This window comes from Helianthus annuus, chromosome 3 (assembly GCF_002127325.2).
Source record: "Helianthus annuus cultivar XRQ/B chromosome 3, HanXRQr2.0-SUNRISE, whole genome shotgun sequence".
NCBI classification, from domain to species: Eukaryota; Viridiplantae; Streptophyta; class Magnoliopsida; order Asterales; family Asteraceae; genus Helianthus; species Helianthus annuus.
Genome location: NC_035435.2, coordinates 1,242,569 through 1,269,675, shown reverse-complemented (window position 1 = coordinate 1,269,675; position 27,107 = coordinate 1,242,569). Strand labels below are relative to the sequence as shown.

Genomic DNA, 27,107 nt, shown 5'->3' with positions numbered 1-27,107 from the left:
GAAATAAGTTAGGTCAAATATAATATGTTTTCATTATTAATTTTCAAAAAAGATAACGTTTAACCTTAAAAGAATCTATATATATATATAAACATGTTAAATAAGGGCTGATGTGTCATGTTGTGAGGGCTTGGAAAATGAGGTGGCATCACCTTAGGCAATCTAGAAATTGGTTTTGGCTCCAAAAACTTCCGTGTGATTTCCCCTTTTTTCGTGGGATCCGAATAGCCAAAACCGACCCACAAAATCGGATCCTATAACACCCTTCTTTTTTTCTCATTCAGCTTCTCACTCTTCATATTTTCTCTGAAACCCTAACTACACTCTCTCCCTTTTCTCTATAACCCAAACTACAGCCGCCTTCACCAATCTTCCTATCATCATCAAGGTTTGTCATCATCATCGTTCAATCCCAGATCTTCATCATCCTTTTTTTAAACCCTAAAAACCAAAGTCGTATTTCAATAAATGGATGTTTGTTATTATTTCTATAACTTGAGAAGATTCTTGATTTTTCTAGATTATTTTTGTGAAATTGTTACAGGGTTTTAGTTTCTCAAATCATCCAAATCTCCGATTCAAGTCTCCGGTTATTATCATCGAGGTATCATCGAGATTCTGGTTATTAGTCTCAGAGGTTGATGTATGGAGTGTTTGAGCTGTCACATTTTGATTTGTGGTGGTTCGTCGTTTTGGGCAGGTATGATTCTCTGTTTTAATCGTTCTTGACGATTTTACTTTCTTAAGGGGTGTTCGGATTTGTGTTTTGAAAACGTATCTCAAAGAGAGATTATCACATCTGGAAAACCTCTACTTTCATAGGGCTAAGCAACCATCCGCTCTCCTTTCGTCCTAATGTAAATCCCAACACCAAGATCTTTACTCTTGTGAAGTCCCTGTTTTCTTAGGTACCAATTTCTACTTTTCTGTTTCAGTATGTCTTAATCAAGGAGTTTTTATTTATATTTATTCTTTTAGTTATTGTTAAAGTAAGGTAGACAACCACTAATGGAAAAATATGTTGTATACGGTGAAATAAGTTGTTTTTAAGATCATGTTCATGACATCAGTAATATTGTTACCATGCAGTGTTATGGGTCAGTTTGCATATTTAGAGGAACAAAGTGGGAAAATGGGCCTATTGTGCCTTCAGAAAGCAAGTATGTTTCCATCTCGAGGTAAGATATTGAAGTTTTTGGTCCTGTTCCCGGTGAAATGGGTCAAACAAGACGTTTTTAATAGCGGTGCATTGGACTGGGTTGTGTTAACCTAATTCACTTTGTTGAACGTTTGTAATATACATTGGTAAAGAATTAAATATGATAACAAAAATTTATATTATTATGATATAATATAAGTTTTCAACTATATCAACTAAAGGCTATATGCATTCAGATATACTACAACAGACTTTCAACCTTGCAACCCATATGAGGTTTTCCAACTTTTCATTTTCATTAAGTTGTTTGTTTAGTTTGTTTATGTGGCTACCAAATTTTATCCGAAACAAAAAGTAACCAAATTTAATAGGCTATTAGCTCTTTTCTTTAATGGGGACATATATAGATGGTTAAGGGGTGTTTGGATGTGTCTTTAAAAAGTTATTATCATGTTGATGTTAAAAAAATAAATAAATGATACTACAGATAAAGTTTTTGCATCATCTGCAAGGTTAGTGAATCTGGGACTCATAACCATAATGAGACATTTAATAAAGTGAAAGTCAACGTTGTTATTGTTAAGGCTTCTATGAATGGGAAAATCAAAACATTCACTAAAACATTTGTTTCAACCTAACCTAAGGCCAAAGTGGTTAGGAGTTATGTTATTACCAAATAGTAGATCCCTCTCATTGATAAGCTTAAACCAGTTGGGAGTTAAGTGTTAGGGGCAGTTGATCTGAATAAGTAAGTGGTGTTCAGTTCTAAGGTTGTTGTAGGCAAGGGACATACTTAGGCTGGAGCTAAAGGTTCTTATGATTCCTTTGTGTTTGGTCAAGCTACTTCTTCTCTTACTGAGGTTGTTGAATTCATACCACCTAAAATTTTAGAAAATGGTGAAAAAAGTTGTTATAGCCACTGAAGTTATTAAAGTGACTAAGGACATTTTGAAAGCCGATACAATGCACCACTGTCATTCCACTGCATTGGGTCGGGCAGTGCATTGCCTCAAATTCGCCGGTCCACTGTAGTCAGCATCCCGTCTGTCACATCGCGCAACCGCAGTTAGCCATCTCGCTTCAGGTAGTCTCTCTCCTATTCACTTACACATTGGCTCCATGAATCCATAGATGGTTACATTAATCAATATTGACTAAAGGATTTTAGGTTTCTCAAGGTATGAAAACCTACTAAAAAAATCAATTGTTCGGATGAATGGATGATATATCGAGGCATTAACTTTGCAATTATATGTGTTATTTTATGGAAAGAATAAAATTATATAACTAAAAGGCTTTGGAACTTTTTATACGTGCATCATGAAACATGATTCAACTTATTGTTTCGATTTTAATATTCATTGTTTCTTAAGGTGTGTGGGTTTGTAGGAACAGAGACTTTGTAACATTCTATTAGTTGTGCATGTATATATTTTTTTGTATAATTAATGGTACATTTTTTTGGTGATTAAGGCGAAGGTGCGAGTAGCGATGTTGGTCAGTGGTGGTACAAGGGACAAATGGCGACGACGGCTTCTACTCTTTCTTTGGGTATGTTCTACAAAGGTAAATATATGTGTATAGAACTTATGAATGATATGTTCAATTTGTTTACTGTTTAGTATGAGAATATTTTCCACTCGACAATTAATATTGTTAGATTAGATAATAGTCGTGTTATGAATTTACATCACATTAGTTGGTAAACGGGCAATAAGCTGTGCCGCTACCCTTTTTTGAAACTAAGTCTTTTAAAAATTACGTCCATAGATCTCGGGGTCATAACATTACTATGCATGACCCTTTGAACTCGACTAAGTAGGTCCACAACCTAGATATGTGCTTCTCTATAAAATAAGCATGCATTCTTGAAATCATCATTCAAACAAATAAAAAGCACATTAGCCATATGAGTAAATAAAGTGGTTTTCTGCTAATTGCAAACAATTTTCTTCATCTTGAGGTTAAATTTTGTAATTTTGAATCACATACACTTTACCTCATAGAATAAAAAACTCAAAAGTGGTTATCTACTGTTTAAAAAAATGCAATATGCAATTCTAAACACCACGTAAAGCTTCAATCATGGTCATGTATCATGTGAGCTTGCAGGATTCTACTTGCTTGGTTAGTGTTGACTTGAGTGTTTGCGGTTTTCAAAATAACATCATATAGTGTTTGATGTTTGATGATCATTTTGCCTAAATTACAAATGTCAACCATAAATTTCAAAATCTCGATTTATGACATCATGTCGTGCAGGAAGATAGTGAGAAGACGGGTATGGTGACATCAGTAGGGATGTATTTTCTGCATTTTCAAGTATACATAATGAATTTAACTGTTAATGGCGTAGGCTTTCGTCGACAACTTTAATACTTTCCGGTATTTAAAAATCATTTTGGGTTATTTATTTTGGTAATTAATTATGCACTTAGCAATGCCTTGAAGCTATTTTCTTTAAAAGGTTGGAAACTCTTCAACCATGTGATGTATCATAACTAAATCTAAGACTAAGACTGGTGTGTGAGGGCATTTTGGTGTGGGCGTTTTGGCCCTTTAACGTCGGGTGCTCCACCCCGGGTTGGCGTTTTGGTGGGCGTTGCCTGCTGGGCGTGGCAATATTGTTTGGCGTGGGGCGTTGGTCTGGGGTGACGTGGCTGGCAATGGTTGGTTGGGTGTTGATGATCATTTGGCTAGGTGCTAGGTGCCACATGCCACCCCAACGCCGGCCTGGCCACGCCCCTTCCACACCCCACTTTTTTTAGGTGTGGACTGGTGGAGCCCACACTTGACACGTGTCGAATAATGTCCCCAACCCAAACCCCTCCACACCCTATAGTCTAAGCTCAGACACTCACATATATGTTGTTTATTGTTAGAATCTTTTCTTTTTTACCTTCTTTTATATCTTTAATTCTTTTTTCAGATTTTTAACTTAATGGAGTATGTACTTTGTTTTGTTAAAGGAGATATTTTTTTTATAAACATATTATACAATAGAGGTTATCTGTGTCACTGCATATGAGGATACCATTCATACGTTTAAGTTTGTTGAGCAGCAACATTTTTCAAAAAAAAAAGCTACATTAGTTGAGACCGAATACAAACATGTATGGTTTTGAGCTGTTTACTTATATACAAATGGGTATGGTGAAATGGGTTAATAAAAGCTTAAAGAAGAAAAAAGGTTTGAAAGTTAATTAAAAGTATATTTTGAGACATGATTTAAATATTTAGTTACTGTTGGGAAAAAGGAAAAATTTAATGAGCATGATGTGATTATTATGATCAATGTTTCTCATTTGGTATTTGCAGGCTTTGGCACAGTCCCAAAAAGTGACCAACACATACATCCAACAAAAACATAACGTAAGTACTTACGCTTTTACATATATCTATTACACACTTACTTACCAAATTAGACAATAACAACCATACCCAGTAAAATCCATCGGAGGAAAGGGGTCTGGGGGTGGGATTTAACATGTTAATTAAAATTAACCCCTGTAATACTGTAACACCTCGAATTTTTGTGTCCAATGATGTGTTAACACGTGTCATTTGATTACACGTGGCATTGATATTAAATAAAGGACTAATTTTGACAAACCTTGAATGTATGTAAATTCGAGGGTTATAGATGTCAAGAAAGGGTAAATATACTGTATGGTAACCCTAGATGGTGCTTGTACCTTCAAACGAATAAATCATGGATCGTACGGACGCGAAACGCGGAAGAAAGTGAGAGATTACAAGCTACAGGAGTTAACTGTGTCAACATGTTTAATTATACCTCTGAGTGACCCTTTAACGCTCCCGAGGCTTTGTAACAGTATTATACGCTCACTAGAACATACTGTATAAATCCCGTGAAGTTCCGTTTTAAAACGAGAAAGTTATGATCAAATTCGTATGAGAAGGGTTAAAAGCGTCAACAATGAAAGTTAAGGCTTTCTGAATAATTAATAAACTAACCGGGGACTTAACAACGCGGGTAAATAACACGAGGTCCTTAGTTGTAATTAACCGAGGGCCAAACCGCAAAGTTACCCCTTCAAACCCGAAAGGTCAGGTTAATAATTACGAAAGATTTCGTTATTAATTACCAGATTCTCGTCATCATTACAAAAGATTTTAAAAACTTGAAAATCTAACCTCTCGCGACCCGCATTAGAGTTTGGGTTAAGTGAAAGCGGGCCGCGAGCCTTCTAATTATACGCGCCTGGATTTAAACTTCAGGCGGCCCGCGTTAAAACATGCATGGATCCTCCATGCGGGCCGCATGAGACGCCCAGATGCAGAAAGTTTGTAATTGCATGCCTTTTGAGCTTGTGAACGATCAAACATCAATAAATGAGGCATGGGCACCCTATACTCGACCCATAGCTCTATGGGACACCTGCCCATCATCCATGATCAGTTGTAGGGGTTGTGTAATGATCATAGGTGCCTTGTTTCACTATAAATAGCCACATTTGGTTCAAAACTATCACACAACTCAATTACACTCAACTGATCATTCTAAGAAGCTCTCAAGCATTCTTCTATGCTCTCTAAGCAAGACACAACTTCTGTAAGTCGTTCACATCCATTGTGGTCTTGTTTTTCCATAGATTTAGCTTATAAACCCAACCGTCGTAACTAACGGTTGTCATAGCGATAATTCACAAATGGTCCAGTAAATTGTCGGATCAAAAGTAGTTATGAGTTGGTATTTATGTGGGTAATAAACCCCAAAAAGGGTTCCCTCTGATCACCACTCTAACTATGTCAAATGTCGAGTCAAACGTGCACTTAAAAAGTCAACAGAAAGCTATTTTGCCGTTTTATACATAATCTGTAATGTATAAGCTATGAAATCTGTTTTAACACTCATAAAACATGATATTAAGTATATAAACTTGTTTACGCTCATTTGAATCGACCATTTGCTATATTGACCCGGTTCAGAGCCGAATGTCGCAAAAGTTTGACTTTTGCTTTGACTTCAGTTCTGACCCGTTTTAGTAAGGTATAGATATGCCTTAGGACTCTCCTAGGACCAGGTTACATGATGGTATAACCCTCTGTGACCGGTTCATGATTTGTCCGAGTCTTTTACGCATTTCCGTTAATCGCCTAAAAGTTGACCGTAACGGCCTTTTAAAAATAAAACGAGTATTTCGGACACGTGAACGGACCATAACCTTGCTTATTAAATTATAAACATGTCCTTAAAGTTTCACGTCAATCCGAGGTCTAGAATGAGAGTTATGCTAAATAGCGCATTTATAAGAAACTTTTGTAATAAACGGCGCAATTAGCATAACCCCTATCTAAACCAAGTTTCCGTCACCAAAACTTTTACCCACTGTTATAAAATAATATTTTTGGAATTTTAAAGATTTTTAATAATTTTTACCTTGCTCATAACCTGCGGTTATGGCTACGGTTCGGTAAATACCGAATATGCCCTTTTCGGCCAAAACGTGAGTTCTACAAGGTCTTTTGACCCGATTCCAGTTGCCACTGATTTTAAATAATAAATAAAGTATTTTAGACTTTATAAACTGTTCGGGAAACTCAGATTTCCTATAGAACTCGAAAAGCTCTTTAAAAGTCTTTAAAATGACCGAAAAGCCCCTACGGGGCGTAATACTAACTTAAACTCGTTACGGGCATCACGGAAGGTATCCTACTGATACCACAACCTCTTTAAGGCATATTGACTTAGGAAATAAGCGTAAGACTCTCATGGTTAACCGTTTCGCCTATTGCGCGCACGGTTCGGCTTATGAAACTAGTTTTCGTAAATTAGCCGATACGGGTCAAACTATATTATTTTGACCCCAAAATACAGAGTGTGAACATTGAACCCATATAAAACAAGTCTCTGAACTTGTTTGGGGCAGAATCACATTCCATTCTCGGTTTTCGCCTTTCACGCGATTAAACCATATCTATATATCGGAACCAACCGGTCTAGGCTACGGCTAATAAAAAGACCTGTTAGGATTCTAAGAGGTTAATTAAAACCTTCGTTCCAGATTAGGAGCCCCAGTAAAAGCTATCGGTGATTTAATCAAATTAAGGAATATACTTGCAAAGGTAAATACTTTTAACTTATTTCCCCTATACGGGCTTGGGATACGGTATAATAATACCGCTTGATTGAGCATCATATCTTCCATCGCTGAGGTGGTTAATTGAATAATGTGATCGGCTCATTTAAACAGTTTTGTTTCTTAAAAGCCTTTGTGGGGTTAATGACCGTTGTCCCGGATATCCTTGGCATCATTTTACGAAATGGCCACGACCTCGACATCCCGATGTAGGCGTACACCCGGTATATATTGTCGACACTTAATTAAAAGACGTAGCCGTTGGTTTCTATACTACGGTTTTACGCAATGTGGTGTGTCTATTAATCCTTAACCCGGCACGATCCGGGCTACTGAACGCATAAAAGAACATGTAATACGTTCACAAGATTTTAATAATTTTTCCAAGTTATAAAAGAGTTTGTGCCTTGTGCATTCAAATCAATTTTAATAAACATTTTCAAATGTGTCAGTTGAATGTATTTACCAGTGTAAACTAACGTATTTTTCCCCAAAAGATTAAGTGCAGGTACTATACGAAATGGGCTGGTAATAGCTTCCTAGGCATCACGAATAGTCTCGCAAACTCGATGCCGTATCTGAATGAACAATATTTTATTATTATTTTGATCCACTGTGGATACATTCGACTTCTGTAATACATTTGATATTACCACCAGAGGTTGAAGTATATATTTATCTTTAAAGCTTCCGCTGTGCATTTATATAATTGTGTGGTTTGACTATATTGTTGCCAATTACGTCACGGTAATCCCCCACCGGGCCCACCGGTGATACACGTGGAAATCGGGGTGTGACAGGTTGGTATCAGAGCCTTCATTGAGTGAATTAAACACGTTAGGCAATGTGTTTAATCTCAGTGACACAATTGCACATACTTGAGTATAGACAAGAACTTAGGACGAATTCGAATTGTTATTCCAATTTTGTCTTTTTCTTTTATTATTGGTATTTAAAGTTTTATATAGCAGGAAACATGCCGCCAGTGATATTCCGAGGAAGAGGAAGGGGAAGAAGAGGCAGAGGAGAGATCATTACTCATCACGATCACGAAGCCGGACCTTCTGGTACGCGACCTCCTTCAATGATAAGGAGCGAAGAACCACAACGACGAAGAGATCTTTACGAACCTGCGAGGCATTCCACCTCGCACAGCTCGACGCCGTCATACCGGCACTCATTTGGGCCAAATTCAGAGAATGATCCCAACAACCCGCAACCTTCCTTCATACCTCTACAACGTTCGGTATCGCACCGAAATTACGACGACCCTACTCCATACTTCATAGGTCAGTTTAATCCAGCTGACTATATACAGGAACCTTCAGGCTTTGTTCCATTAGGGCCACAAGATCACTTCTCCGAAGACCATATGGATGAAGATACTGATCCAACAGAACCTGCTCGTGGTACGCCCACGCATCCGATAGAAGTCTCTGATGGGTCATCCTTCCATGGCACACCCTATCAGGGACCAGATAGTTTCCAAGCGTTGTTCGACCGACATGAGTGGTACTACACACCACCTCAACAGACATCACAACAACCGCGACATCCACAGGATCCCTCTGAGGATTCACGCTTTGTGGCAGTTACGCCACCACCTCCGCCACCGGCGCAACCAGTAATGCCTGATCCGCCAAGGCGTAGGAGGACAAATGCTCGTATGTCCACACGAGGAGGAGGAGGTATCCACTTCAGCACCCCTCGACACTCTAGTAGTAGCCACTATCCGCCACTACAAGAAGAAGGACCTTCAAGTCCTATACAGGAGGCGAACTCCGCACCAGCTGCACCAAATTCGCCACCATTTGGGTATGACCAACCCATACCTGCTTACACGGGTCCAACGGCTTACAACCCGTTCGAACCGTCACAAGCACATTACAACTACAATTATGAGCGCGACCCATATGTGGTGTCGGCTAGATATAATGCACGCTACCCTGACGGAGCTCATGGGAACATGGGAGCACCGGACTACTCAGCTCATGGGTATCCAATACCTCCCAGACCTCCAGTTCCGCAACAAGCGCCACAACCACGTTTCTCTCCTCCTGAACAGGAAGAGATACTCCATCGACTAGATCGTGTGGAGAGAGAGTTCGAGGAAGAGAAAAAGAGCCACCGAGGATTTCTCAAAGGCTTGGCGAACCTACTAAAGGGCAAAAAGAAGAAACGTGACCACTAGCCCTTAATAGTTGTACTAATGTAATTTCTACTTTGAAATAAGTCCCTGCATGGACACTTATCGTATTTCAGTCCCTACGTGGGCTTATCTTTTAGTCCTTGCATGGACACTTATTTTATGTTAGTCCATGCGTGGACTTGTCACTTATTTTAAACCTCTATGGAGGTATGTACTATTTGAAAGACCCATTTAGGGCAATATGTGATTGTATTTGAATCTATGGAATGTATGTTATGAGTTTTTGTTTTAATAAATATGAAATAAATCAAAACCATTCCTTTTAATTGATCTGCCTAAATAAAGGATCTTAAGAGGTGAAACCTAGCCTGGTGTCTTTTAAGATCCGGCCAAGATGGTACGACCTAATTAAAAGATTCAGGTTCTCTGTTAACCTCTGCAAGCATGTTAACAATCATGGCAGATGTGGTTTGTTAAAAATCGCACGCGTCATTCTTATACGATAATCCTTTAAGGATTTCAAAGCCCAACTAAATGATTTATAAATCATGGGTTAAATCACCAATGAAGGTGATCAATCATATTAAACATCCATTTGTGGTGTAGTGCCTACGGGCCAACCTTATTAAAACATCCATTAGTGATGTAGTGCCTACGGGCCAACCTTATTAAAACATCCATTAGTGGTGTAGTGCCTATGGGCCGTAATAATTGTCTTATAAAGACAAAAGACAGTGGTGGTCTATGACTCCCTGCCAGGAAGGGGTAAGAGAACTACGATTCAAACCTCTATGCCTTTGATTCTCTGAAATCTCGGCCAATATTATAAAACATCCTCGTGATTAGGCTTTATGCCGCCAATATTATTGATATAGCTAAAATAGGATATATTCAAATCCTAAGATTTAATGACTAATAAGATTAACCAAATATGGTCTCTGTTACCATGGTTGACAAATTGTCATGAAAGACAATTGTATAATAATCTCCTGAATAAAATTTTGTCATCTTCTGTAACAGATTCAAGTTACAATGGCGGATCCCAATGGAGAGAATAGCCATACAAATGAAGATGACTACGACAATGCGCCAGTGCATTTGACAGGCGCACAGTTAAAGGCTCTGATTGACAACGCTGTTCAGGCAGCTCTGGATCGTCAATATACTGAGTCCCAAGGCAGAACCGTATCAAAACCACCCTCCAAACCAAAGTCACAATCCAAACCACTCTCCAAACCCAAGAAAGATGATGATAACCACTCGTCCGCTGAGAATAGTATTCGTCGTGAACGAGAATATACTGATGCGTCCGGTGCCAAGGGTTGCACCTACAAGTACTTCGTGTCTTGTAAGCCCCGGGAATTCACAGGGGAGAAGGGTGCTGTGGATTGTATCACCTGGCTGCATGAGATGGACACTATTGTGGACATCAGTGGGTGCGCAGAGAAGGATGTGGTGAAGTTCGTGTCCCAGTCATTTAAGGGCGAGGCCCTGGCATGGTGGAGAGCGTTGGTGCAGGCATCAGGTAAGTCTGCTTTATACAAGATGACATGGGAGGAATTTATTGCTCTCATTAAGGAAAACTACTGCCCTCAGCATGAGGTTGAGAAGATCGAGGCTGACTTTGTGTCACTGGTGATGACGAACCTGGACTGCCAGGCTTATTTGACGAGCTTCAATACGATGTCTCGCCTGGTTCCGTACCTTGTGACACCAGAGTCTAGAAGAATCGCCCGTTTCATTGGGGGCTTGGAGCCTGCGATAAAGGCTAGCGTGAAGGCCTCTCGGCCGACGACCTTCAGGTCAGTTACTGACCTCTCCTTGTCTCTCACATTAGATGTTGTCCGTCTGAGGACGCTAAGGAGCAAGGAGACAGAGAAGAGGAAACGTGAGGATGATACCTCACGAAGGTCAGGAAGGAAGCACCGTGGAAACGGTGATGGCAGAAGAGGGTCGGAGACGAAGAAAGATGGGCAAACTGGTGAAAGACCCAATTGTAAAATCTGCAAGAAACCCCACTCTGGGAAATGTAGGTTTGGGTCGAATTCACAGTCTCAGCCAAAGACTTTTGCCTGTGGACTGTGCAAGTCCAAGGATCATAAGACCGTGGATTGCAAGAAGATCAAGGATGCAACCTGCTACGGTTGCAATGAAAAGGGGCATATCAAGAGCAACTGCCCTAAGAATGCCAGGAAGGCGGAGGAGACCAAAAAGACAAATGCGAGAGTCTTCCGCATGGATGCAAAGGAGGCTGTGCTGAACGACAATGTGCTTACAGGTACTTTTCTCGTAAATAATATATTTGCAAGAGTACTTTTCGATTCAGGCGCCGATAAATCCTTTGTAGACCAAAAATTTTGCCAACTATTAAATATGCCTATCAAAACCCTAGATGTGAAATACGAGGTAGAGTTAGCAGACGGCACGATAGAAACCGTCTCCACTGTTCTAGAGGGATGTGAAATGTCCATTAAGAACCATTCTTTTCCTCTATCTCTACTTCCTTTCAAACTAGCCGGTTTCGACATTGTTCTAGGCATGGACTGGTTATCCCGTAATCAGGCCTAAATCATTTGCGGCAAGAGGCACATAGTGCTAAAGACTCCGAGTGGTGAATCGCTTACCATTCGAGGAGACACGCAGTATGGACTGCCCGAAGATGTGTCGATGCTCAAGGCTTCTAGGTGTTTGAACAGAGGCTGTGTCATTTACATGGCTCAGGTGATAATTGAAGAACCCAAGCCGAAGATAGAGGATCTTCCTGTCATTTCTGAATATCCCGAGGTCTTCCCCGAAGAACTACCTGGTTTACCACCAGATAGACAAGTGGAATTCAGAATAGATATCATTCCTGGAGCAGCTCCGATAGCAAGAGCACCTTACAGGCTAGCTCCTACTGAAATGAAGGAACTAAGAACCCAGTTGGATGAACTGTTGGCAAAAGGTTTTATCAGACCTAGTTCGTCTCCCTGGGGAGCACCTGTCCTATTTGTAAAGAAGAAGGACGGATCGATGCGGTTGTGCATCGATTACCGTGAGCTGAACAAGGTTACCATAAAGAATAGATATCCTTTGCCAAGGATCGACGATCTGTTCGATCAGCTGCAAGGAGCGAGCTACTTTTCGAAGATCGACTTGAGATCGGGCTATCATCAGCTAAAGGTCAGAGACGAAGACGTGCACAAGACAACATTTAGGACTCGCTACGGTCATTACGAGTTCCTAGTGATGCCATTTGGGCTCACAAATGCACCGGCTGCGTTCATGGATCTCATGAATCGCGTCTGCAAGCCGTACTTGGACAAATTTGTCATAGTCTTCATCGACGATATTCTTATATATTCTAAAAGCCAAGCTGACCACGAGAAACACCTCCGTTGCATTCTCGAATTACTACAGCGTGAGAAACTCTACGCCAAATTCTCGAAATGTGAATTCTGGCTACGAGAGGTTCAGTTTTTGGGTCACGTTGTAAGTGAGCGTGGTATCCAGGTGGATCCCGCTAAGGTAGAGGCAGTCATGAACTGGCAAGAACCAAAGACGCCTACCGAAATTCGTAGTTTCCTGGGATTAGCAGGATACTACAGGAGATTTATTGAGAATTTTTCAAGGATTGCTGCGCCCCTGACTTCCTTAACCAAGAAGAAAGAAAAATTTATTTGGGGCCCAAAGCAGCAAGAGTCCTTCGAAGTTCTGAAGCAGAAGCTAAGCAACGCACCTGTGTTGACACTACCTGAAGGTACAGATGAATTCGTAGTTTACTGCGATGCATCACACACAGGCATGGGGTGTATACTTATGCAGAAGGGCAAGGTGATTGCCTATGCTTCAAGACAACTAAAGGTGCACGAAAAGAACTACACCACCCATGACTTGGAGTTGGTTGCCGTTGTATTTGCACTGAAATTGTGGAGGCATTACCTTTATGGTATTAAATTTGTGATTTATTCTGATCACAAAAGCCTCCAGCACCTGTTCAACCAGAAGGAGTTGAACATGAGGCAGCGCCGTTGGATGGAAACCTTGAATGACTATGATTGCGAGATCAGGTACCATCCCGGCAAGGCGAATGTAGTCGCTGATGCCCTGAGCAGAAAAGAAAGGGTAAAACCTATTCGAATCAATGCCAAGAGCATTGAGGTCAAGAACAATTTAATTGAAAGGATATTAGCTGCACAGCGAGAGGCTGTGTTGGAAGCTAATTATCCTAATGAAAAGTTAGGAGTAACTGAGGAACAGTTGACTCTTAGCAAGGATGGAATCCTTAGACTGAACGGACGTATATGGGTTCCGATTTATGGAGGACTACGAGATGTTATCCTCCAGGAAGCCCATAGTTCCAAATATTCGGTCCATCCTGGAGCCGACAAAATTTATCATGACTTAAAGGCAAATTATTGGTGGATAGGCTTGAAAAAGTCTGTGGCCGCCCATGTAGCAAAGTGCTTGACTTGTGCTCAAGTCAAAGCCGAGCACCAAAAGCCGTTTGGCTTGATACAACAGCCTGAGCTTCCCGAGTGGAAGTGGGAATGTGTAACTATGGATTTTATTACCTAGTTACCGAAAACCAGGAAGGGAAACGACACGATATGGGTCATAGTCGATAGGCTGACTAAATCAGCTCATTTCTTACCCATCAAGGAGACGTATAGCTCCGATATGTTAGCCCAACTGTATGTCGATAAGATTGTAGCCTTACACGGCATACCTGTGTCTATTATCTCCGACAGGGATACTAGATACACGTCACATTTCTGGAAGAGTTTCCAGCAATCTTTGGGTACGCGTTTGAACTTCAGTACGGCTTACCATCCACAGACGGACGGTCAAAGTGAGCGTACTATCCAGACGTTAGAAGACATGCTTCGTGCATGTGCGATCAATTTAGGTGGTAACTGGGATAAGAATCTACCCTTAATCGAATTCTCCTACAATAATAGCTACCATACCAGCATAAAGGCTGCGCCTTTCGAGGCATTATACGGTAGGAAATGTAGATCGCCTGTTTGTTGGGCGGAAGTAGGAGAGGTCCAATTATCGGGACCAGAGATAGTTTTCCAGACAACGGACAAGATTGTGCAGATACGGGAACGTCTCAAGGCTGCCCGTGATAGGCAAATAAGCTACGCTGATCCGAAGCGTAAGGACCTTCACTTTAATGTAGGTGAAAAGGTGTTGCTTAAAGTGTCGCCCTGGAAAGGGGTGATGCGTTTCGGCAAGAAGGGCAAGCTGAGTCCGAGGTACATAGGACCTTTTGAGGTCATTGAACGTGTCGGGTCAGTCGCCTATAAGTTGAACTTGCCTGAAGAGCTCAATGGAATTCACAATGTGTTCCACATCTGCAATCTCAAAAAGTGCTTCGCCGATGAATCATTGGTGATTCCACACACAGAGGTGCATATAGATGAGAGCTTAAAGTTTGTAGAAAAACCCTTGTCGATTGAAGATCGACAAGTGAAGAAGCTTCGAAGAAAGCACGTACCGATTGTAAAGGTCAAATGGGATGCTCGTAGAGGTCCCGAATATACGTGGGAAGTCGAAGCCACAATGAAAGAAAAGTACCCCTATTTATTTGAGTAAATCTCGGGTCGAGATTTATTTTAAGGGGGTGAGGATGTAACACCTCGAATTTTTGTGTCAAATGATGTGTTAACACGTGTCATTTGATTACACGTGGCATTGATATTAAATAAAGGACTAATTTTGACAAACCTTGAATGTATGTAAATTCGAGGGTTATAGATGTCAAGCAAGGGTAAATATACTGTATGGTAACCCTAGATGGTGCTTGTACCTTCAAACGAATAAATCATGGATCGTACGGAAGCGAAACGCGGAAGAAAGTGAGAGATTACAAGCTACAGGGGTTAACTGTGTCAACATGTTTAATTATACCTCTGAGTGACCCTTTAACGCTCCCAAGGCTTTGTAACAATATTATACGCTCACTAGAACATACTGTATAAATCCCGTGAAGTTCCGTTTTAAAACGAGAAAGTTATGATCAAATTCGTATGAGAAGGGTTAAAAGCGTCAACAATGAAAGTTAAGGCTTTCTGAATAATTAATAAACTAACCGGGGACTTAACAACGCGGGTAAATAACACGAGGTCCTTAGTTGTAATTAACCGAGGGCCAAACCGCAAAGTTACCCCTTCAAACCCGAAAGGTCAGGTTAATAATTACGAAAGATTTCGTTATTAATTACCAGATTCTCGTCATCATTACAAAAGATTTTAAAAACTTGAAAATCTAACCTCTCGCGACCCGCATTAGAGTTTGGGTTAAGTGAAAGCGGGCCGCGAGCCTTCTAATTATACGCGCCTGGATTTAAACTTCAGGCGGCCCGCGTTAAAACATGCATGGATCCTCCATGCGGGCCGCATGAGACGCCCAGATGCAGAAAGTTTGTAATTGCATGCCTTTTGAGCTTGTGAACGATCAAACATTAATAAATGAGGCATGGGCACCCTATACTCGACCCATAGCTCTATGGGACACCTGCCCATCATCCATGATCAGTTGTAGGGGTTGTGTAATGATCATAGGTGCCTTGTTTCACTATAAATAGCCACATTTGGTTCATAACTATCACACAACTCAAATACACTCAACTGATCATTCTAAGAAGCTCTCAAGCATTCTTCTCTGCTCTCTAAGCAAGACACAACTTCTGTAAGTCGTTCACATCCATTGTGGTCTTGTTTTTCCATAGATTTAGCTTATAAACCCAACCGTCGTAACTAACGGTTGTCATAGCGATAATTCACAAATGGTCCAGTAAATTGTCGGATCAAAAGTAGTTATGAGTTGGTATTTATGTGGGTAATAAACCCCAAAAAGGGTTCCCTCTGATCACCACTCTAACTATGTCAAATGTCGAGTCAAACGTGCACTTAAAAAGTCAACAGAAAGCTATTTTGCCGTTTTATACATAATCTGTAATGTATAAGCTATGAAATCTGTTTTAACACTCATAAAACATGATATTAAGTATATAAACTTGTTTACGCTCATTTGAATCGACCATTTGCTATATTGACCCGGTTCGGAGCCGAATGTCGCAAAAGTTTGACTTTTGCTTTGACTTCAGTTCTGACCCGTTTTAGTAAGGTATAGATATGCCTTAGGACTCTCTTAGGACCAGGTTACATGATGGTATAACCCTCTGTGACCGGTTCATGATTTGTCCGAGTCTTTTACGCATTTCCGTTAATCGCCTAAAAGTTGACCGTAACGGCCTTTTAAAAATAAAACGAGTATTTCGGACACGTGAACGGACCATAACCTTGCTTATTAAATTATAAACATGTCCTTAAAGTTTCACGTCAATCCGAGGTCTAGAATGAGAGTTATGCTAAATAGCGCATTTATAAGAAACTTTTGTAATAAACGGCGCAATTAGCATAACCCCTATCTAAACCAAGTTTCCGTCACCAAAACTTTTACCCACTGTTATAAAATAATATTTTTGGAATTTTAAAGATTTTTAATAATTTTTACCTTGCTCATAACCTGCGGTTATGGCTACGGTTCGGTAAATACCGAATATGCCCTTTTCGGCCAAAACGTGAGTTCTACAAGGTCTTTTGACCCGATTCCAGTTGCCACTGATTTTAAATAATAAATAAAGTATTTTAGACTTTATAAACTGTTCGGGAAACTCAGATTTCCTATAGAACTCGAAAAGCTCTTTAAAAGTCTTTAAAATGACCGAAAAGCCCCTACGGGGCGTAATACTAACTTAAACTCGTTACGGGCATCACGGAAGGTATCCTACTGATACCACAACCTCTTTAAGGCATATTGACTTAGGAAATAAGCGTAAGACTCTCATGGTTAACCGTTTCGCCTATTGCGCGCACGGTTCGGCTTATGAAACTAGTTTTCGTAAATTAGCCGATACGGGTCAAACTATATTATTTTGACCCCAAAATACAGAGTGTGAACATTGAACCCATATAAAACAAGTCTCTGAACTTGTTTGGGGCAGAATCACATTCCATTCTCGGTTTTCGCCTTTCACGCGATTAAACCATATCTATATATCGGAACCAACCGGTCTAGGCTACGGCTAATAAAAAGACCTGTTAGGATTCTAAGAGGTTAATTAAAACCTTCGTTCCAGATTAGGAGCCCCAGTAAAAGCTATCGGTGATTTAATCAAATTAAGGAATATACTTGCAAAGGTAAATACTTTTAACTTATTTCCCCTATACGGGCTTGGGATACGGTATAATAATACCGCTTGATTGAGCATCATATCTTCCATCGCTGAGGTGGTTAATTGAATAATGTGATCGGCTCATTTAAACAGTTTTGTTTCTTAAAAGCCTTTGTGGGGTTAATGACCGTTGTCCCGGATATCCTTGGCATCATTTTACGAAATGGCCACGACCTCGACATCCCGATGTAGGCGTACACCCGGTATATATTGTCGACACTTAATTAAAAGACGTAGCCGTTGGTTTCTATACTACGGTTTTACGCAATGTGGTGTGTCTATTAATCCTTAACCCGGCACGATCCGGGCTACTGAACGCATAAAAGAACATGTAATACGTTCACAAGATTTTAATAATTTTTCCAAGTTATAAAAGAGTTTGTGCCTTGTGCATTCAAATCAATTTTAATAAACATTTTCAAATGTGTCAGTTGAATGTATTTACCAGTGTAAACTAACGTATTTTTCCCCAAAAGATTAATTGCAGGTACTATACGAAATGGGCTGGTAATAGCTTCCTAGGCATCACGAATAGTCTCGCAAACTCGATGCCGTATCTGAATGAACAATATTTTATTATTATTTTGATCCACTGTGGATACATTCGACTTCTGTAATACATTTGATATTACCACCAGAGGTTGAAGTATATATTTATCTTTAAAGCTTCCGCTGTGCATTTATATAATTGTGTGGTTTGACTATATTGTTGCCAATTACGTCACGGTAATCCCCCACCGGGCCCACCGGTGATACACGTGGAAATCGGGGTGTGACAGGTTGGTATCAGAGCCTTCATTGAGTGAATTAAACACGTTAGGCAATGTGTTTAATCTCAGTGACACAATTGCACATACTTGAGTATAGACAAGAACTTAGGACGAATTCGAATTGTTATTCCAATTTTGTCTTTTTCTTTTATTATTGGTATTTAAAGTTTTATATAGCAGGAAACATGCCGCCAGTGATATTCCGAGGAAGAGGAAGGGGAAGAAGAGGCAGAGGAGAGATCATTACTCATCACGATCACGAAGCCGGACCTTCTGGTACGCGACCTCCTTCAATGATAAGGAGCGAAGAACCACAACGACGAAGAGATCTTTACGAACCTGCGAGGCATTCCACCTCGCACAGCTCGACGCCGTCATACCGGCACTCATTTGGGCCAAATTCAGAGAATGATCCCAACAACCCGCAACCTTCCTTCATACCTCTACAACGTTCGGTATCGCACCGAAATTACGACGACCCTACTCCATACTTCATAGGTCAGTTTAATCCAGCTGACTATATACAGGAACCTTCAGGCTTTGTTCCATTAGGGCCACAAGATCACTTCTCCGAAGACCATATGGATGAAGATACTGATCCAACAGAACCTGCTCGTGGTACGCCCACGCATCCGATAGAAGTCTCTGATGGGTCATCCTTCCATGGCACACCCTATCAGGGACCAGATAGTTTCCAAGCGTTGTTCGACCGACATGAGTGGTACTACACACCACCTCAACAGACATCACAACAACCGCGACATCCACAGGATCCCTCTGAGGATTCACGCTTTGTGGCAGTTACGCCACCACCTCCGCCACCGGCGCAACCAGTAATGCCTGATCCGCCAAGGCGTAGGAGGACAAATGCTCGTATGTCCACACGAGGAGGAGGAGGTATCCACTTCAGCACCCCTCGACACTCTAGTAGTAGCCACTATCCGCCACTACAAGAAGAAGGACCTTCAAGTCCTATACAGGAGGCGAACTCCGCACCAGCTGCACCAAATTCGCCACCATTTGGGTATGACCAACCCATACCTGCTTACACGGGTCCAACGGCTTACAACCCGTTCGAACCGTCACAAGCACATTACAACTACAATTATGAGCGCGACCCATATGTGGTGTCGGCTAGATATAATGCACGCTACCCTGACGGAGCTCATGGGAACATGGGAGCACCGGACTACTCAGCTCATGGGTATCCAATACCTCCCAGACCTCCAGTTCCGCAACAAGCGCCACAACCACGTTTCTCTCCTCCTGAACAGGAAGAGATACTCCATCGACTAGATCGTGTGGAGAGAGAGTTCGAGGAAGAGAAAAAGAGCCACCGAGGATTTCTCAAAGGCTTGGCGAACCTACTAAAGGGCAAAAAGAAGAAACGTGACCACTAGCCCTTAATAGTTGTACTAATGTAATTTCTACTTTGAAATAAGTCCCTGCATGGACACTTATCGTATTTCAGTCCCTACGTGGGCTTATCTTTTAGTCCTTGCATGGACACTTATTTTATGTTAGTCCATGCGTGGACTTGTCACTTATTTTAAACCTCTATGGAGGTATGTACTATTTGAAAGACCCATTTAGGGCAATATGTGATTGTATTTGAATCTATGGAATGTATGTTATGAGTTTTTGTTTTAATAAATATGAAATAAATCAAAACCATTCCTTTTAATTGATCTGCCTAAATAAAGGATCTTAAGAGGTGAAACCTAGCCTGGTGTCTTTTAAGATCCGGCCAAGATGGTACGACCTAATTAAAAGATTCAGGTTCTCTGTTAACCTCTGCAAGCATGTTAACAATCATGGCAGATGTGGTTTGTTAAAAATCGCACGCGTCATTCTTATACGATAATCCTTTAAGGATTTCAAAACCCAACTAAATGATTTATAAATCATGGGTTAAATCACCAATGAAGGTGATCAATCATATTAAACATCCATTTGTGGTGTAGTGCCTACGGGCCAACCTTATTAAAACATCCATTAGTGATGTAGTGCCTACGGGCCAACCTTATTAAAACATCCATTAGTGGTGTAGTGCCTATGGGCCGTAATAATTGTCTTATAAAGACAAAAGACAGTGGTGGTCTATGACTCCCTGCCAGGAAGGGGTAAGAGAACTACGATTCAAACCTCTATGCCTTTGATTCTCTGAAATCTCGGCCAATATTATAAAACATCCTCGTGATTAGGCTTTATGCCGCCAATATTATTGATATAGCTAAAATAGGATATATTCAAATCCTAAGATTTAATGACTAATAAGATTAACCAAATATGGTCTCTGTTACCATGGTTGACAAATTGTCATGAAAGACAATTGTATAATAATCTCCTGAATAAAATTTTGTCATCTTCTGTAACAGATTCAAGTTACAATGGCGGATCCCAATGGAGAGAATAGCCATACAAATGAAGATGACTACGACAATGCGCCAGTGCATTTGACAGGCGCACAGTTAAAGGCTCTGATTGACAACGCTGTTCAGGCAGCTCTGGATCGTCAATATACTGAGTCCCAAGGCAGAACCGTATCAAAACCACCCTCCAAACCAAAGTCACAATCCAAACCACTCTCCAAACCCAAGAAAGATGATGATAACCACTCGTCCGCTGAGAATAGTATTCGTCGTGAACGAGAATATACTGATGCGTCCGGTGCCAAGGGTTGCACCTACAAGTACTTCGTGTCTTGTAAGCCCCGGGAATTCACAGGGGAGAAGGGTGCTGTGGATTGTATCACCTGGCTGCATGAGATGGACACTATTGTGGACATCAGTGGGTGCGCAGAGAAGGATGTGGTGAAGTTCGTGTCCCAGTCATTTAAGGGCGAGGCCCTGGCATGGTGGAGAGCGTTGGTGCAGGCATCAGGTAAGTCTGCTTTATACAAGATGACATGGGAGGAATTTATTGCTCTCATTAAGGAAAACTACTGCCCTCAGCATGAGGTTGAGAAGATCGAGGCTGACTTTGTGTCACTGGTGATGACGAACCTGGACTGCCAGGCTTATTTGACGAGCTTCAATACGATGTCTCGCCTGGTTCCGTACCTTGTGACACCAGAGTCTAGAAGAATCGCCCGTTTCATTGGGGGCTTGGAGCCTGCGATAAAGGCTAGCGTGAAGGCCTCTCGGCCGACGACCTTCAGGTCAGTTACTGACCTCTCCTTGTCTCTCACATTAGATGTTGTCCGTCTGAGGACGCTAAGGAGCAAGGAGACAGAGAAGAGGAAACGTGAGGATGATACCTCACGAAGGTCAGGAAGGAAGCACCGTGGAAACGGTGATGGCAGAAGAGGGTCGGAGACGAAGAAAGATGGGCAAACTGGTGAAAGACCCAATTGTAAAATCTGCAAGAAACCCCACTCTGGGAAATGTAGGTTTGGGTCGAATTCACAGTCTCAGCCAAAGACTTTTGCCTGTGGACTGTGCAAGTCCAAGGATCATAAGACCGTGGATTGCAAGAAGATCAAGGATGCAACCTGCTACGGTTGCAATGAAAAGGGGCATATCAAGAGCAACTGCCCTAAGAATGCCAGGAAGGCGGAGGAGACCAAAAAGACAAATGCGAGAGTCTTCCGCATGGATGCAAAGGAGGCTGTGCTGAACGACAATGTGCTTACAGGTACTTTTCTCGTAAATAATATATTTGCAAGAGTACTTTTCGATTCAGGCGCCGATAAATCCTTTGTAGACCAAAAATTTTGCCAACTATTAAATATGCCTATCAAAACCCTAGATGTGAAATACGAGGTAGAGTTAGCAGACGGCACGATAGAAACCGTCTCCACTGTTCTAGAGGGATGTGAAATGTCCATTAAGAACCATTCTTTTCCTCTATCTCTACTTCCTTTCAAACTAGCCGGTTTCGACATTGTTCTAGGCATGGACTGGTTATCCCGTAATCAGGCCCAAATCATTTGCGGCAAGAGGCACATAGTGCTAAAGACTCCGAGTGGTGAATCGCTTACCATTCGAGGAGACACGCAGTATGGACTGCCCGAAGATGTGTCGATGCTCAAGGCTTCTAGGTGTTTGAACAGAGGCTGTGTCATTTACATGTATGGTTTTGAGCTGTTTACTTATATACAAATGGGTATGGTGAAATGGGTTAATAAAAGCTTAAAGAAGAAAAAAGGTTTGAAAGTTAATTAAAAGTATATTTTGAGACATGATTTAAATATTTAGTTACTGTTGGGAAAAAGGAAAAATTTAATGAGCATGATGTGATTATTATGATCAATGTTTCTCATTTGGTATTTGCAGGCTTTGGCACAGTCCCAAAAAGTGACCAACACATACATCCAACAAAAACATAACGTAAGTACTTACGCTTTTACATATATCTATTACACACTTACTTACCAAATTAGACAATAACAACCATACCCAGTAAAATCCATCGGAGGAAAGGGGTCTGGGGGTGGGATTTAACATGTTAATTAAAATTAACCCCTGTAATACTGTAACACCTCGAATTTTTGTGTCCAATGATGTGTTAACACGTGTCATTTGATTACACGTGGCATTGATATTAAATAAAGGACTAATTTTGACAAACCTTGAATGTATGTAAATTCGAGGGTTATAGATGTCAAGAAAGGGTAAATATACTGTATGGTAACCCTAGATGGTGCTTGTACCTTCAAACGAATAAATCATGGATCGTACGGACGCGAAACGCGGAAGAAAGTGAGAGATTACAAGCTACAGGAGTTAACTGTGTCAACATGTTTAATTATACCTCTGAGTGACCCTTTAACGCTCCCGAGGCTTTGTAACAGTATTATACGCTCACTAGAACATACTGTATAAATCCCGTGAAGTTCCGTTTTAAAACGAGAAAGTTATGATCAAATTCGTATGAGAAGGGTTAAAAGCGTCAACAATGAAAGTTAAGGCTTTCTGAATAATTAATAAACTAACCGGGGACTTAACAACGCGGGTAAATAACACGAGGTCCTTAGTTGTAATTAACCGAGGGCCAAACCGCAAAGTTACCCCTTCAAACCCGAAAGGTCAGGTTAATAATTACGAAAGATTTCGTTATTAATTACCAGATTCTCGTCATCATTACAAAAGATTTTAAAAACTTGAAAATCTAACCTCTCGCGACCCGCATTAGAGTTTGGGTTAAGTGAAAGCGGGCCGCGAGCCTTCTAATTATACGCGCCTGGATTTAAACTTCAGGCGGCCCGCGTTAAAACATGCATGGATCCTCCATGCGGGCCGCATGAGACGCCCAGATGCAGAAAGTTTGTAATTGCATGCCTTTTGAGCTTGTGAACGATCAAACATCAATAAATGAGGCATGGGCACCCTATACTCGACCCATAGCTCTATGGGACACCTGCCCATCATCCATGATCAGTTGTAGGGGTTGTGTAATGATCATAGGTGCCTTGTTTCACTATAAATAGCCACATTTGGTTCAAAACTATCACACAACTCAATTACACTCAACTGATCATTCTAAGAAGCTCTCAAGCATTCTTCTATGCTCTCTAAGCAAGACACAACTTCTGTAAGTCGTTCACATCCATTGTGGTCTTGTTTTTCCATAGATTTAGCTTATAAACCCAACCGTCGTAACTAACGGTTGTCATAGCGATAATTCACAAATGGTCCAGTAAATTGTCGGATCAAAAGTAGTTATGAGTTGGTATTTATGTGGGTAATAAACCCCAAAAAGGGTTCCCTCTGATCACCACTCTAACTATGTCAAATGTCGAGTCAAACGTGCACTTAAAAAGTCAACAGAAAGCTATTTTGCCGTTTTATACATAATCTGTAATGTATAAGCTATGAAATCTGTTTTAACACTCATAAAACATGATATTAAGTATATAAACTTGTTTACGCTCATTTGAATCGACCATTTGCTATATTGACCCGGTTCAGAGCCGAATGTCGCAAAAGTTTGACTTTTGCTTTGACTTCAGTTCTGACCCGTTTTAGTAAGGTATAGATATGCCTTAGGACTCTCCTAGGACCAGGTTACATGATGGTATAACCCTCTGTGACCGGTTCATGATTTGTCCGAGTCTTTTACGCATTTCCGTTAATCGCCTAAAAGTTGACCGTAACGGCCTTTTAAAAATAAAACGAGTATTTCGGACACGTGAACGGACCATAACCTTGCTTATTAAATTATAAACATGTCCTTAAAGTTTCACGTCAATCCGAGGTCTAGAATGAGAGTTATGCTAAATAGCGCATTTATAAGAAACTTTTGTAATAAACGGCGCAATTAGCATAACCCCTATCTAAACCAAGTTTCCGTCACCAAAACTTTTACCCACTATTATAAAATAATATTTTTGGAATTTTAAAGATTTTTAATAATTTTTACCTTGCTCATAACCTGCGGTTATGGCTACGGTTCGGTAAATACCGAATATGCCCTTTTCGGCCAAAACGTGAGTTCTACAAGGTCTTTTGACCCGATTCCAGTTGCCACTGATTTTAAATAATAAATAAAGTATTTTAGACTTTATAAACTGTTCGGGAAACTCAGATTTCCTATAGAACTCGAAAAGCTCTTTAAAAGTCTTTAAAATGACCGAAAAGCCCCTACGGGGCGTAATACTAACTTAAACTCGTTACGGGCATCACGGAAGGTATCCTACTGATACCACAACCTCTTTAAGGCATATTGACTTAGGAAATAAGCGTAAGACTCTCATGGTTAACCGTTTCGCCTATTGCGCGCACGGTTCGGCTTATGAAACTAGTTTTCGTAAATTAGCCGATACGGGTCAAACTATATTATTTTGACCCCAAAATACAGAGTGTGAACATTGAACCCATATAAAACAAGTCTCTGAACTTGTTTGGGGCAGAATCACATTCCATTCTCGGTTTTCGCCTTTCACGCGATTAAACCATATCTATATATCGGAACCAACCGGTCTAGGCTACGGCTAATAAAAAGACCTGTTAGGATTCTAAGAGGTTAATTAAAACCTTCGTTCCAGATTAGGAGCCCCAGTAAAAGCTATCGGTGATTTAATCAAATTAAGGAATATACTTGCAAAGGTAAATACTTTTAACTTATTTCCCCTATACGGGCTTGGGATACGGTATAATAATACCGCTTGATTGAGCATCATATCTTCCATCGCTGAGGTGGTTAATTGAATAATGTGATCGGCTCATTTAAACAGTTTTGTTTCTTAAAAGCCTTTGGGGGGTTAATGACCGTTGTCCCGGATATCCTTGGCATCATTTTACGAAATGGCCACGACCTCGACATCCCGGTGTAGGCGTACACCCGGTATATATTGTCGACACTTAATTAAAAGACGTAGCCGTTGGTTTCTATACTTCGATTTTACGCAATGTGGTGTGCCTATTAATCTTTAACCCGGCACGATCCGGGCTACTGAACACATAAAAGAACATGTAATACGTTCACAAGATTTTAATAATTTTTCCAAGTTATAAAAGAGTTTGTGCCTTGTGCATTCAAATCAATTTTAATAAACATTTTCAAATGTGTCAGTTGAATGTATTTACCAGTGTAAACTGACGCATTTTTCCCCAAAAGATTAAGTGCAGGTACTATACGAAATGGGCTGGTAATAGCTTCCTAGGCATCACGAATAGTCTCGCAAACTCGATGCCGTATCTGAATGAACAATATTTTATTATTATTTTGATCCGCTGTGGATACATTCGACTTCTGTAATACATTTGATATTACCACCAGAGGTTGAAGTATATATTTATCTTTAAAGCTTCCGCTGTGCATTTATATAATTGTGTGGTTTGACTATATTGTTGCCAACTACGTCACGGTAATCCCCCACCGGGCCCACCGGTGATACACGTGGAAATCGGGGTGTGACAAATACATGACTCTATAATATGTTACATGTAATAGTACATGTTTTAGGTTGGTTTTAGCTATTAAGCGAGGAAATGAAGAGGAGCAAAATTCATACTAAAAGCAACAAGAGGCATATGCTCCTTATGTTGGTTTATTGCCGCATGATAAAATGGTCATTATTGTTATGCATACGGCCAATGAGGCATGATTTGCATGTGAGTGTGGTTTAAGCAGCTATTCAAGAGTTTTTATTATTTTTTTATTTGTTACTAATATATTTTCTTTCATATCATTTATTTACAATAGGTTTAGTGTTATTGGATTGTATGATATGATTCAAGTTGAGCATATTTCATTAGGTGTTAGGTGATGATTGTTTTTTTCAATTGGTCAAAAACGAATGCGAAGTTATTGGTTACGAAGCTTCAAAAAGCAGAAGTATTAGTTAATTGGCTTTCTATTGATATTTCGTACTACAGAAATGTAATTTCATCATTTATTTATCTTTTCATTTTATCTAAGTATTAGATTAATAGGTTGTCCATTTGTATTTCACACAAGAGAAATTTAATTTCATCATTTATTTATGCTTTTGTTTTAATTATATTTATAGTATGTGGACTGTTTTATTTACTTCATGAACCTTTTGTATTAGATAACAATTTCTTTTTATTTGTTAATAATATATTTTCTTTCATATCAATTATTTACAATAGGTTTAGTGTTATTGGATTGTATGATATGATTCAAGTTGAGCATATTTCATTAGGTGTTAGGTGATGATTGTTTTTTCAATTGGTCAAAAATGAGTGCGAAGTTATTGGTTACGAAGCTTCAAAAAGTAGAAGTATTAGTTAAT

The 27,107-nt window shown here is 40.3% G+C and overlaps 1 long non-coding RNA gene across 30 annotated transcripts; it reads left to right on the top strand.

The window, feature by feature from the left end:
• Window positions 1–244: 244 nt before the first annotated feature.
• Window positions 245–26,697, top strand: LOC110928679. Of its 30 annotated transcripts, none has more exons than XR_004888115.1 (9): window positions 245–388; window positions 545–700; window positions 823–908; window positions 1,090–2,243; window positions 2,633–2,710; window positions 3,422–3,544; window positions 4,478–4,531; window positions 22,684–22,737; window positions 26,315–26,697. It is a non-coding gene; the product is annotated as an uncharacterized LOC110928679 (long non-coding RNA). The 30 variants fall into 30 exon arrangements; XR_004888106.1 differs by lacking the exon at window positions 3,422–3,544 and having other exon boundaries at window positions 246–388; window positions 2,633–2,725; window positions 26,315–26,463; window positions 26,555–26,697; XR_004888101.1 differs by having other exon boundaries at window positions 246–388; window positions 2,633–2,725.
• Window positions 26,698–27,107: the final 410 nt, after the last annotated feature.